Below are 10,387 nucleotides of genomic sequence, written 5' to 3'. Positions count from 1 at the left end.
GTTAAACATTCTATATTGTGAACATTGAAGTCTCAACAGCCGTGAATGTTAGCTGAAGGATGAGCAGAGAGGATGTGGTCAATTTTCTCAGATATGCTCTTAAAGATATTAATCTCACTGTTGTGGAGATGACAGAGAGCAAGTATAAATGCAGTCGTGTGAGCAAGTGGAAGAACATATAGGGTAATTTAGGATCTTCTTTGCAGATGTCCCTACCACATGGAAAGCCATCTCTAATGTAGGCACATATTCCATGCCCATGGCGATCTTGGGGGTCAGATTTGCATGTTAAATTCAAATATCCTTTAATTACAAACTCATCTAGGAAAATAGTCGGTCCAATGCCAGTTTCGCTTAGGAAGAATAGGTCTGGTTTGGTCTGCTGTTATTGGATTTCTACCTCTGGAAGGTCGGAACGTAGACCAAAAAGACATGGTAGTGGGGTGGGGTGGGGGGGGGTCTAAGTTGGACGTTTGAGTTCTGGGTTTAATCATGCATCCTTTTGGGAGACTTTTCATGATGAAGTTTTAGAATTTGTGGAATAGGTCAACAGACTTGGTTAAAGCAGAGCAGAGATGGAAAGTAAAGGAGAAAAAGAAACAAAGAAATATTTTTATTTGTAGACCATTATAAGGTAAAGCCGTAACAATTACCCACTAATATGGCATTGAGAAGCCCCACCAGAAGCTACTGCATGGTCCAGATTCCATTCACCAAATGGATACAGCAGCCCCTATATTTTGCACCAGCTGATAGGTCAACCTGCTTAGTAGTTAGTCCAAGGTTCGGGTTCTTGACTATCAGGCGGATAATGTCAGCCCAGTAAAACGTTTACATCTAGCACTCTTATTAGAGACATGGGTACAAGGATAGACGCCAAGTACATCCAAGGATGGAATACTGCTGCCATATCTATCTGGAGTACAAAATAGACTTCGTGGCTTAGTGGGGGATGCCCTTTTTTCTACCCTGCAACCTCTCTCCCACAGAAGAGACGTTGCGAGCCTATCCTTGTTTTATCATTATTTCCATGGCAGGTGCTCGTCTGAACTCCAATCTCTGGTCCCCCCTCGCCAATCTTTTACGAAAAACACCCGTCTAGCTGAATCCACTGTGAAAAATTTCCCCCACTCTTTATCTGTGCCTAAATCAAAACGCGGATTCCATGAACAAAGCTTCTTTCTTAGAACTGCATGCCTGTGGAACTCTGTTCCGTCTGCCTGCTTCCCACCTGACTACAACTTGGATGTCTTCAAGTCCAACGTTAACAAATTCCTAATGAAGTAAACACTTCATCAAATCTCCACACTAGTGCAGCATGTAAAAAACAGTGAAGAAATGATGAATGTGAGAAGTGTGAAGGGCCAACGTTGACTTCACATTTTCGACAAGTTTCAGAAAAATCTAATGGATGGGGAAAATGTTATGGGGTAAAAAGTGTCATTTTTTGTAATTTTGAGGCATTTGTGACCCCCCTTTTGAGCTCCTGGGGATGCCGAATCCCAGTGAAAATGGACAAACGATGCAGTTTCACGCCTTAAGACATGTATATTTGAATTCAGCACCATGAAAAACTACTATATAGACATACATATCAAATTCTTGAGTAATATCAAAAAAAGAGTTCCAAAAAGGCATTTTTTTTTTTAAAGTCCTAAAAGTCCAAGACGGATGTGAATCAGAATTTTGCCAGGGTCACCCATGCTGAATTTATATTAAGAACAATAGCCTCCACATTCTGTGCCAAGTTTCAGGAAAACTAATGGATGGATTAAAATGCTACAGAGCAAAAAGTGTCGTTTTTGGCCATTTTAGGGCATTTTTGCCCTCTTTTGAGCCCCTGGGGACGCCGAATCCCAGTGTAAATGGATAACGGTTTAGGCCTTAACACATGTATATTTGAGTTGACCACCGTGAAAAACCACTATATAGTCAGACATATCAAGTTTTTGTTGCGAAATATGAAAAAAGAGCCACAAAAAGAGGCTTTTTTAGCACTAAAAGTCCCTGGGGACGCGAACCAGAATTTTGCTAGGGTCACCCGTACTGGATTTATATTAAAAACAATGGACTCCACATTTTGGCCAAGTTTTAAAAAAATCTAATCGATGGATCAAAAGTTATGGGGCAAAATGTATCGTTTTTGGCTATTTGGGTGCATTTTTTACCTCTTTTGAGCTCCTGGGGGCGCAACAGGAATTTTTGTAAAAAGTTTTTTTTACTGTGCACATCTATTTAATGAGATACAATTTGTGGCAAAATTTCAGAAAGAACTAATGGACGGTTATCTGGCAATCGTCCGGACTAACAGACGCACAGAAGCACGGACGCCACTGAAAACATAGGTCCTTCTCCAATAAATCGGGGAACCAACAATATTATCTACTTAATATTAGTTCAGTTGACCTTAAAGGAAAGTATGGCGATAGGTTCCCCATTTACTAACTGAAATAAAGAAAGAATTAACATATGCAATTCTTTAGCAACTCGGCTAATTTCCTCGAGTCATTGGAAATTGTCTACCTCTTTTGCTAACATTTGACATTAGCCCGCGCATTTATCAGTATGTCGGCAGTTTTATTTATTTTTTTTTTTTTGCAAAAGAATGTGGGCAGACGTTGAATTCAAAATTGGAGAACGAAAATTTATGAAAGTTAAATCCTAACTAAATCCTTTCAGTTTTCCAAATTCACTCTTCAAAATACCAGAAACTTGATACCGTGCTATTAGCAGAGTTCCTTAATGTGACGATGAGAAACACAGTCACAAGAAGTTGTCTCACGATGATTGCAACCTTCTGTCTAACAAGACAATAGCATTCTGCAACTAGTCTGGTGTACCGCAGCGTCTGCTACGTCTATAAAGTCGAAGTTGAGTTGACTTTCCAGATGCGAGCTTAGGCGGGTGATAAGGAGATCTAGGTTTGCCCAGTTACCACGGTCTTCCTCCTAGCATTGCAGACAATGTTCAATGGAAAGGCAAGCAAATACGATCGGAGTCAGCACAGCTGCAGGAAAGGTATTGCAGTATTTCGCCATCCGCCTATCGATATTTCAAACCAGATTTTCATTTCATACCGTTATTAATATCGAGATTATTAGAAGAATCGCTTCTCATAAAAATTAATCTCAAAGTTTCAAGCATGGGAAAAATCGACAACTTCCCACATTAAAACAAAACTATCTACAAAGTCATGTCGACATAATTTTTTTTTTTTTAAAGTCCTTGACATTTATCAACTTCGATTATGTCAATTTGCATCGTAGAATGTGTTTACTTCAGACTAGCGTTGGGACGATTCCAATATTTTTTTTTCCAATTCCAATACAATTACTGATCACCTTCTAACTTCGCAATTCTTTTTTAAATATCTAATTATCTACAGAGTAGTTGTTGCTGTTTTTATATTTTCGGATTGCAGTAAACAACCCGTGTAATATACGCATATATTTTCGCAAAGTTGTGGGGGAAAAGATCTATAATCTTTTATTTATTAAATAGCAAAAAAATAAATAAATAAATAAATAAATAAAAATTTGTTTTAAACAAAAACAGACAAAAAAAATTTTAAAGAATCGTTTTTGGCATTGGAAAATAAATGCAAACTTTTTTTATTCCAATTCCGATATCCCAAAAACGGCTAAACAAGAATTTGTTTAATCTGGAAATAAAAAACTCAACCATATTGTAGTCAGTTGAGAATTGCGTCCTTATCAGCTACGTGTCACTGGAGACTTCCTTACACGACATCTTTAACACATCATTATAATTCTAACTTTTATAATTTTCTATGTCATAAACTTATATGGAAATTCCCATTTTTGTAATAGTAATTGAACATACCCACACCCTATAAAAAAAAAATGAACTCTTCCATCAATATCACCATATGAGGTTCTGCCACAACAACTAAGTTACTCAGAAATCCACACAGACGATTTGTTTATAGTGGTGAAGGCTTTGTGTAGAACCAACCACACTTTTATGAACAACTGCTAATCTTCGTCGGTGCAAATGATTGCCACAAGACAGAGATGACAATAGATTGCAGGTTTTTACGTCAGTTTTCCTCCGATATGCATGTCTTAACGAAGACAGGGGTGCATTTTTCCCAGTGTGTTAATGCAACTTGATACCAACCTGAAAATTTCTATGACTTGGTGCCATACATACAACGCCTAGCCGTCCCAAATGGTCACCCATCTGGCACTGGCCAGACTCATTGTTGCTTAACTTTAATGATCTGGCAAGAACGGATGTGTCAATAAAAATTATATATATATATATAAAATTAGAATTTTATATATATATATATATATATATATATATATATATATATATAATTAGAATTTTATATATCTATATATATATATTTATATATATAATTAGAATTTTATAAATATAATTAAAATTATATATATATATATTTATATATATAATTAGAATTTTATAAATATAATTAAAATTATATATATATATATATTTATATATATAATTAGAATTTTATAAATATAATTAAAATTATATATATATATATATATTTATATATATAATTAGAATTTTATAAATATAATTAAAATTATATATATATATATATAATTAAAATTATATATATATAATTCAAATTATATATTTATAATTTAAATTATATATATATATATATATATATATAATTAAAATTATATATATATAATTCAAATTATATATTTATAATTTAAATTATATATATATATATATATATATATAATTAAAATTATATATATATAATTAAAATTATATATATATAATTTAAATTATATATACAGAAATAAAAGCTTATGAAAATATATATATATATATATATATATATATAATTATAGTTCCTTTAACCATAATCGAACTGAAACTAAAACTTACGAAGGCTCGATGCCACGACGCGAAAGTGGAAAAGAAAGTGAAAGAAAATCTGACGTCTTACCGTTACTCCATGACGTGACCGGAAGTCTAAATCGTTCAAATTTTACGTAGTCAATCAAAAAGATGACTTGCAGAAATGAATTTGCTTTTAAACCTCCCACGAAGGTCATTTTTAATGTGGGGGGAAAAGCAACTCCCACAAAAAAGGGAGCACTCTGGTAGCATTCAAATAAATAGTAATTGTCTCAGTGTAGGTTTCCCCTACATTGACCAAGGACCAATTACAGAACAGATACTACCTGGCTGAAAGGCCAGGCGGATGCATTCGATTAGTTTCACTTTATACGAAATAGACAAACAGCTGACCCAACGGGACAGTGGAAATTTTTTTAAACTTTATCAACAAAAAAAAGATAGAGACGTTGTCCGTTTGCGAATCTGAGATATTACGATCTGGGAAGTATGCAAAACCTCCTTGGGGAAAAATGAACAAAAAATTTAGGCACAAAACTCAACGCTTCAGATTAGTTTCACTTTTATACGAAAAAGCCGAACACAATAATAACAAGAATTTTGTGAAAGTCGTAAATAAATCTGGATACGACACGCGTTCGCAAATCATAGATGTCCACGGTATATAAAAAGTTCTAAAATGTAGTAACCCCATGCAGACCCCTCCCACCCTGAAAAAAGCCTTTGCGAGACATACAAACACACACACACACACACACACATTTTGCCTTTTATATATATAGACTAGCCTGGGTGCCCGGCGTTACCCGGGTGTCTGGAGGTGTGTATTTAGCAAAAAAAAAAAAGTGGTAATAGGTAGGCAGGCTCGAACCTGTACCGTGAAGGAGGAAAAGAATGTGAAAAAAAAACAACCATGATGTCTTTGCTGTTACGATCACCGTCAAACGGGAAGTGATGAAGGTTTAAATTAAGGCTAGTCAATCGAAAAGAGGGGATGACTTTCGAAAATATCGGCCAAAAAAAAAAGCGACCCCTCCCTGTAGAAAAGTTCCCAGTTGCAGGTGAAGGAATTAATGGTTTTAGTCAATTTTTTTATATTTGTTGTCCGAAGGGTCGAGCTTCAAAACGATAGCAATCTCTTGAAAATACGTCGCCTCTGTCGAAAGTTTTAGGCAGACATACATACATGAAACTATAATTTCTTCATATCTTGGAAACTACTTGTTTCCTGGAAGTTTAGATGCTGTTTTGGTTATCAGATTTTTCGGCGGCTCTATTAAACGAAAAAAAATATTGAAATTCAAGTGAAACAAACGATATCTAAGTAATTGTCAGGTTTCAAATAGTAACATATCCAAAACTTTCGAAAAACGATAAGGCAGAAAAATAATCTATATATATAAAAGCGAAAATGTATGTATATGTGTTCGTTTTTTCTGTATGTCTACAAAAGGCTTTTTTCAGAGAAGCGGTCGGTCGCGTCACAACTTTTTAAAACTTTTTATATCACATATAAATCGTAATATCTCACAGTTAACAACGAAGCTCGCCTGTCTATTTAATTTGCTTGATTTCGGGAAGATAAATATTCAACATTTGTCGTTCGCCGCATGTGGGTTAGTCTTTTTCCTATAACATCTTGGGAAAAATAAAAATCCCGCAGTCAAACTTGACCTCATTAACTCATTAAAACGGACACCTACGAAATCCAAATAATTAAATAAATTCAAACGTGTTTCTGTTAGCATCTCGTGGTGGAGCAATGGTTAACGTCGCACGTTTTTTTTTTTCGTTTTTTTTTCACACTTTAATTTACAACTTTACCTCAACGGTTCGGGTTCGATCCTCATACTTACTTTTTTTTAACCCCCACCCCCGGAGTTTCCACACACACCTCCAAACACCCGGGCAACGCCGGGTACCCCATCGCTAGTCTATATATATAAAAGCGAAAATGTGTGTATGTATGTGTGTATATATGTATGTATGTTCGCTTTTTGTGCATGTCTGTAAAAGGCTTTTTTCGCTGGACATTTCGGTCGGCTCATTTCTTCTTAAAACTTTTTATATCACGTCTAAATGATAATATTTAAGAGTTACAAACGGGGGTTACCTGTCTATTTAATTTTCCCGACTTTCACGCGTTATTTTTTCCAGATTTTTAGAGCGTCCCGTGTATCTTTCGCTTTTCAGTATAAAACAAGCGAAAACTGGCTTGCAGCCGCGTCATGTTTCAAAGTCAAGCATCACGCGACTTAAGGTTCTCGCACCTGTTAATTTCATTTTATAAACGTTAAATTAAGAGGCTTTTCATTCCTCTTCTCTCGTGGCCGAGATGGCTAGGTCCCAGGGTTTTTTTTTCCATTTCGTTTTCACCTCCACGTCAAAGGTTCGGGTTTCAAGCCTACGAAAACTTTTTTTTTTCTTTTACACCTCCAAACACCCGGGCCACGCCGGGTACCCCCCGCTAGTTATTAATAAAAAAAAAAATTGTGAAAGGAAGAGAAATAACTATATTAAACTTACTACAGTAGAGATAAGTTGACAGGGGAGATAATTAAGTTCTGTTGCTTACGTCACGTGATCAGCGTAATTCAAAATGTCGGACAAAATTTTATTCCCCATATAAACTTTATCGAAAACAGTTTTTTATTATTAATCATTTTTGTAACCTATCGTTTTCCGTAATTTTTGGATAGGTTACTATTTGCGACATGGCAAATACGTAGGTACCATTTGTTTTACTTGAAACTCATTTTTTTTTTTTTTATAACATAGAAGCAACGAGTTTTCTTTATTTTTCAATATAGGGGGAATACTGGACTAGCTTCAATAAAAAAAAAATAGTAAAAAAGAACAAAGAAAATACAAAAAAAAAAGAAATAAGAAAAAAATTTACATTAACAAAAAAAAATAATAATAAAAACGAAACTTACGAATTTTCTGTTTTCCTTCTTTTTTTTCTATTTTTTTTTTTTCTTTTTTTTTTTATCATCTAAAAGTAAAAATATCTCCGACGTTTCTCAGTTGAAAAAAACGGAATTGTAGCGACGAATGTTCTCGTTGGTTCCAACGTTGTCGTAAAATGGAAGTTTCAAGAAGAAGAAAAATAAAACGAATCATTTGTTTTTATTTTCGGTTTCGTTGAAGGAATTTGGTTTCGCTTTGACTTTAAATTCTAGGAATGACGAAAGAAATCCGCCAGAACACCCGGGGTGCGGAAGAGAGGATGGGGCGCATAAAAATTCCCGAAATATGACGTCATGTAAGTTTCTTAAGAATGGCTGACAAAATTATTGAATTTTAATAAACTAGCGGGGCCTGTGGAAAACAACATTATCTTTCATATGTAACAGGGACGTGCAGAGGGGTGGGGGTGACACTGTACTTATCCCTTTTACTCTTGTTTTAAAAGTGTCCTTTTCAGACGAATGTATTATAGGCTGGTGTCCTACGAGTACTATATTTTTTTTTTTTTTTTTTTTTTTTCACTTTGCTGTGCATTCTGTGGACGTTCAGCATAAATGGAGACCCCACGATATTATTGTAGCCCTTTTGTTAAAACTGTAAAATTATTTATCTAAGTAATCTGATTAATGTCGTGTCAGAATATATCTGGTTATTACGGTTTATTTCCAATAGCATTATAGGAGTCTGTGATATATTTCCATATCCTAGAGTGGCCTTCGGCCTTTTTTTTTTTTTTTTTACACAGTGATTACCACTTATCAAGGCCCGGAAGCCACTCAGGGATAAGGGTTATTGCAAGTACATTACGTTAGTGTGGAGATTTGATGAAGTGTTTACTTAAGGGGGCGGTTCATTAGGAATTTGTTAACATTAGACTTTAAGACATCCAAGTTGTAGTCCGGAGGGAAGCAGGCAGACGGAACAGAGTTCCACAGGCGTGCAGTTCTAAGAAAGAAGCTTTGTTCATGGAATCCGCGTTTTGATTTAGGCACAGATATAGAGTGGGGGAAATTTTTCACAGTGGTTTCAGCTAGACGGGTGTTTTTCGTGAAAGATTGGCGAGGGGGGACCAGGGATTGGAGTTCAGACAAGCACCTGCCATGAAAATAACGATAAAACAAGGATAGGCTCGCAACGTCTCTTCTATGGGAGAGGGGTTGCAGGGTAGAGAAAAGGGCATCCCCCACTAAACCACAAAGTCTATTTTGTACTCTGTCAAGGCATGATAGGCTGTTTTTGGCAGCTCCTGCCCAGATATGGCAACAGTACTCCATCCTTGGACGTACTTGGCTTTTATATAGATAGAGAATTGCATCAGTAGTGAGATATCTTCTGGAGCGGTAGAAGGATCCCACCATCTTTCCAGCGACCTTGGCAACAGACTTGATGTACGTGTTCCATTTCAGATCAGGAGTAAAGGTCAAACCCAGAAGCTTGTCAAAACATGGGGCCTCACCCAGACGAGAGCCATCCATCACAATTGATGCCAGCTGGGGATCAGAGCCTTGATAAGTGAGGACTCCTATGTAAAAAAAAAAAAAGGAAAATAAATCGCTCAAGACAAGGCATGAAGCCACTTGATGTAAGGAGCAAAGAAGAGCGAAAGATAATTATTGCAAAGACAAATGATACCTATTGACCTTCGTCTTGAAAAGAACAAAGCTGCAGATATGAAAAAGAAAACAGGCAGCAGGAACAGACTTCCTCAACTTTGCAGTCCTTGGAAAATAATCTAATGGAATAGGAAGCTGCGTTACCATAAGGAATCAAAACAAGGAATTGAAGAAGACCACTAGACCAACGAGTCAAACGAGCTGGAACAAAGGAAGCAGGGAAAAGATCAAATAATTTTGAAGAACACGTGCCATAATAGTATTTGTAGAAAAGACTGAGACTAGCAACATCACGTCTGTGAGAGGGAGAGGTTGCAGTGGAGAAAAAAACGTGTGGGGCCAATCAAATTACAAATACGTTTCTGCTATTTATCAAGAACCTTCAAATGGGACACAGATTCATCAGCCCAAATATGACAACAGTACCCCGTGCCAGTTGACCCGCGTCTATGGACCGGTGTCGTAAGGGTGGTGCCCCCCCCACCCCCCTGTGAGCGCCAGTCTTTGCAACATTTCCTTCCCTCCCACTCTCACACACACAAACATTAACGAACACACGAACACACAAACACACACAACTCATCACATTATTGTCTGTCGGGTTAGGGTTTGTATTACATAGACTTAGAAGAAGATTACAATACTTTAGAGGAAGATTCGAAAAAGTTGTCAAAAAACAAATATATAACAAATAAATGTTATCAAAGGCAAGATAAGTTATTTTTCTACCAAACTGGATATATTTTTCGTGTTTTTATTCAATGTAACATGTTTATTCAGCTCGAAAAGCATACAGTGTTTACCGATATATTGGACAATTCAAAATGGCGCCCGACACTCTCTTTAACACGGTAAGTTCAGGAATAGATGTTATAAATAATAAACTAGACAAACTACTGTTAAAAACTCGCTCAATATATGTTACCGTGACATAA

At 36.0% G+C, this 10,387-nt stretch overlaps 1 protein-coding gene across 1 annotated transcript in view; it reads right to left on the bottom strand.

Moving 5' to 3' along the window:
* The window catches only part of LOC145267032 (uncharacterized), a 432,374-nt gene extending 424,390 nt beyond the window's left edge, over positions 1–7,984 (bottom strand). The window contains exon 1 of the mRNA XM_080122972.1: positions 7,806–7,984. The gene's annotated coding sequence lies outside the window, so the exon portion shown is untranslated. The remainder of the gene's footprint in view (positions 1–7,805) is intronic.
* Positions 7,985–10,387: the final 2,403 nt, after the last annotated feature.

The sequence above is a fragment of the Euprymna scolopes genome, chromosome 42 (assembly GCF_053919585.1).
Source record: "Euprymna scolopes isolate OS-2025 chromosome 42, ASM5391958v1, whole genome shotgun sequence".
Taxonomy (NCBI): domain Eukaryota; kingdom Metazoa; phylum Mollusca; class Cephalopoda; order Sepiida; family Sepiolidae; genus Euprymna; species Euprymna scolopes.
This window is presented reverse-complemented; position numbering and strand designations above follow the sequence as displayed.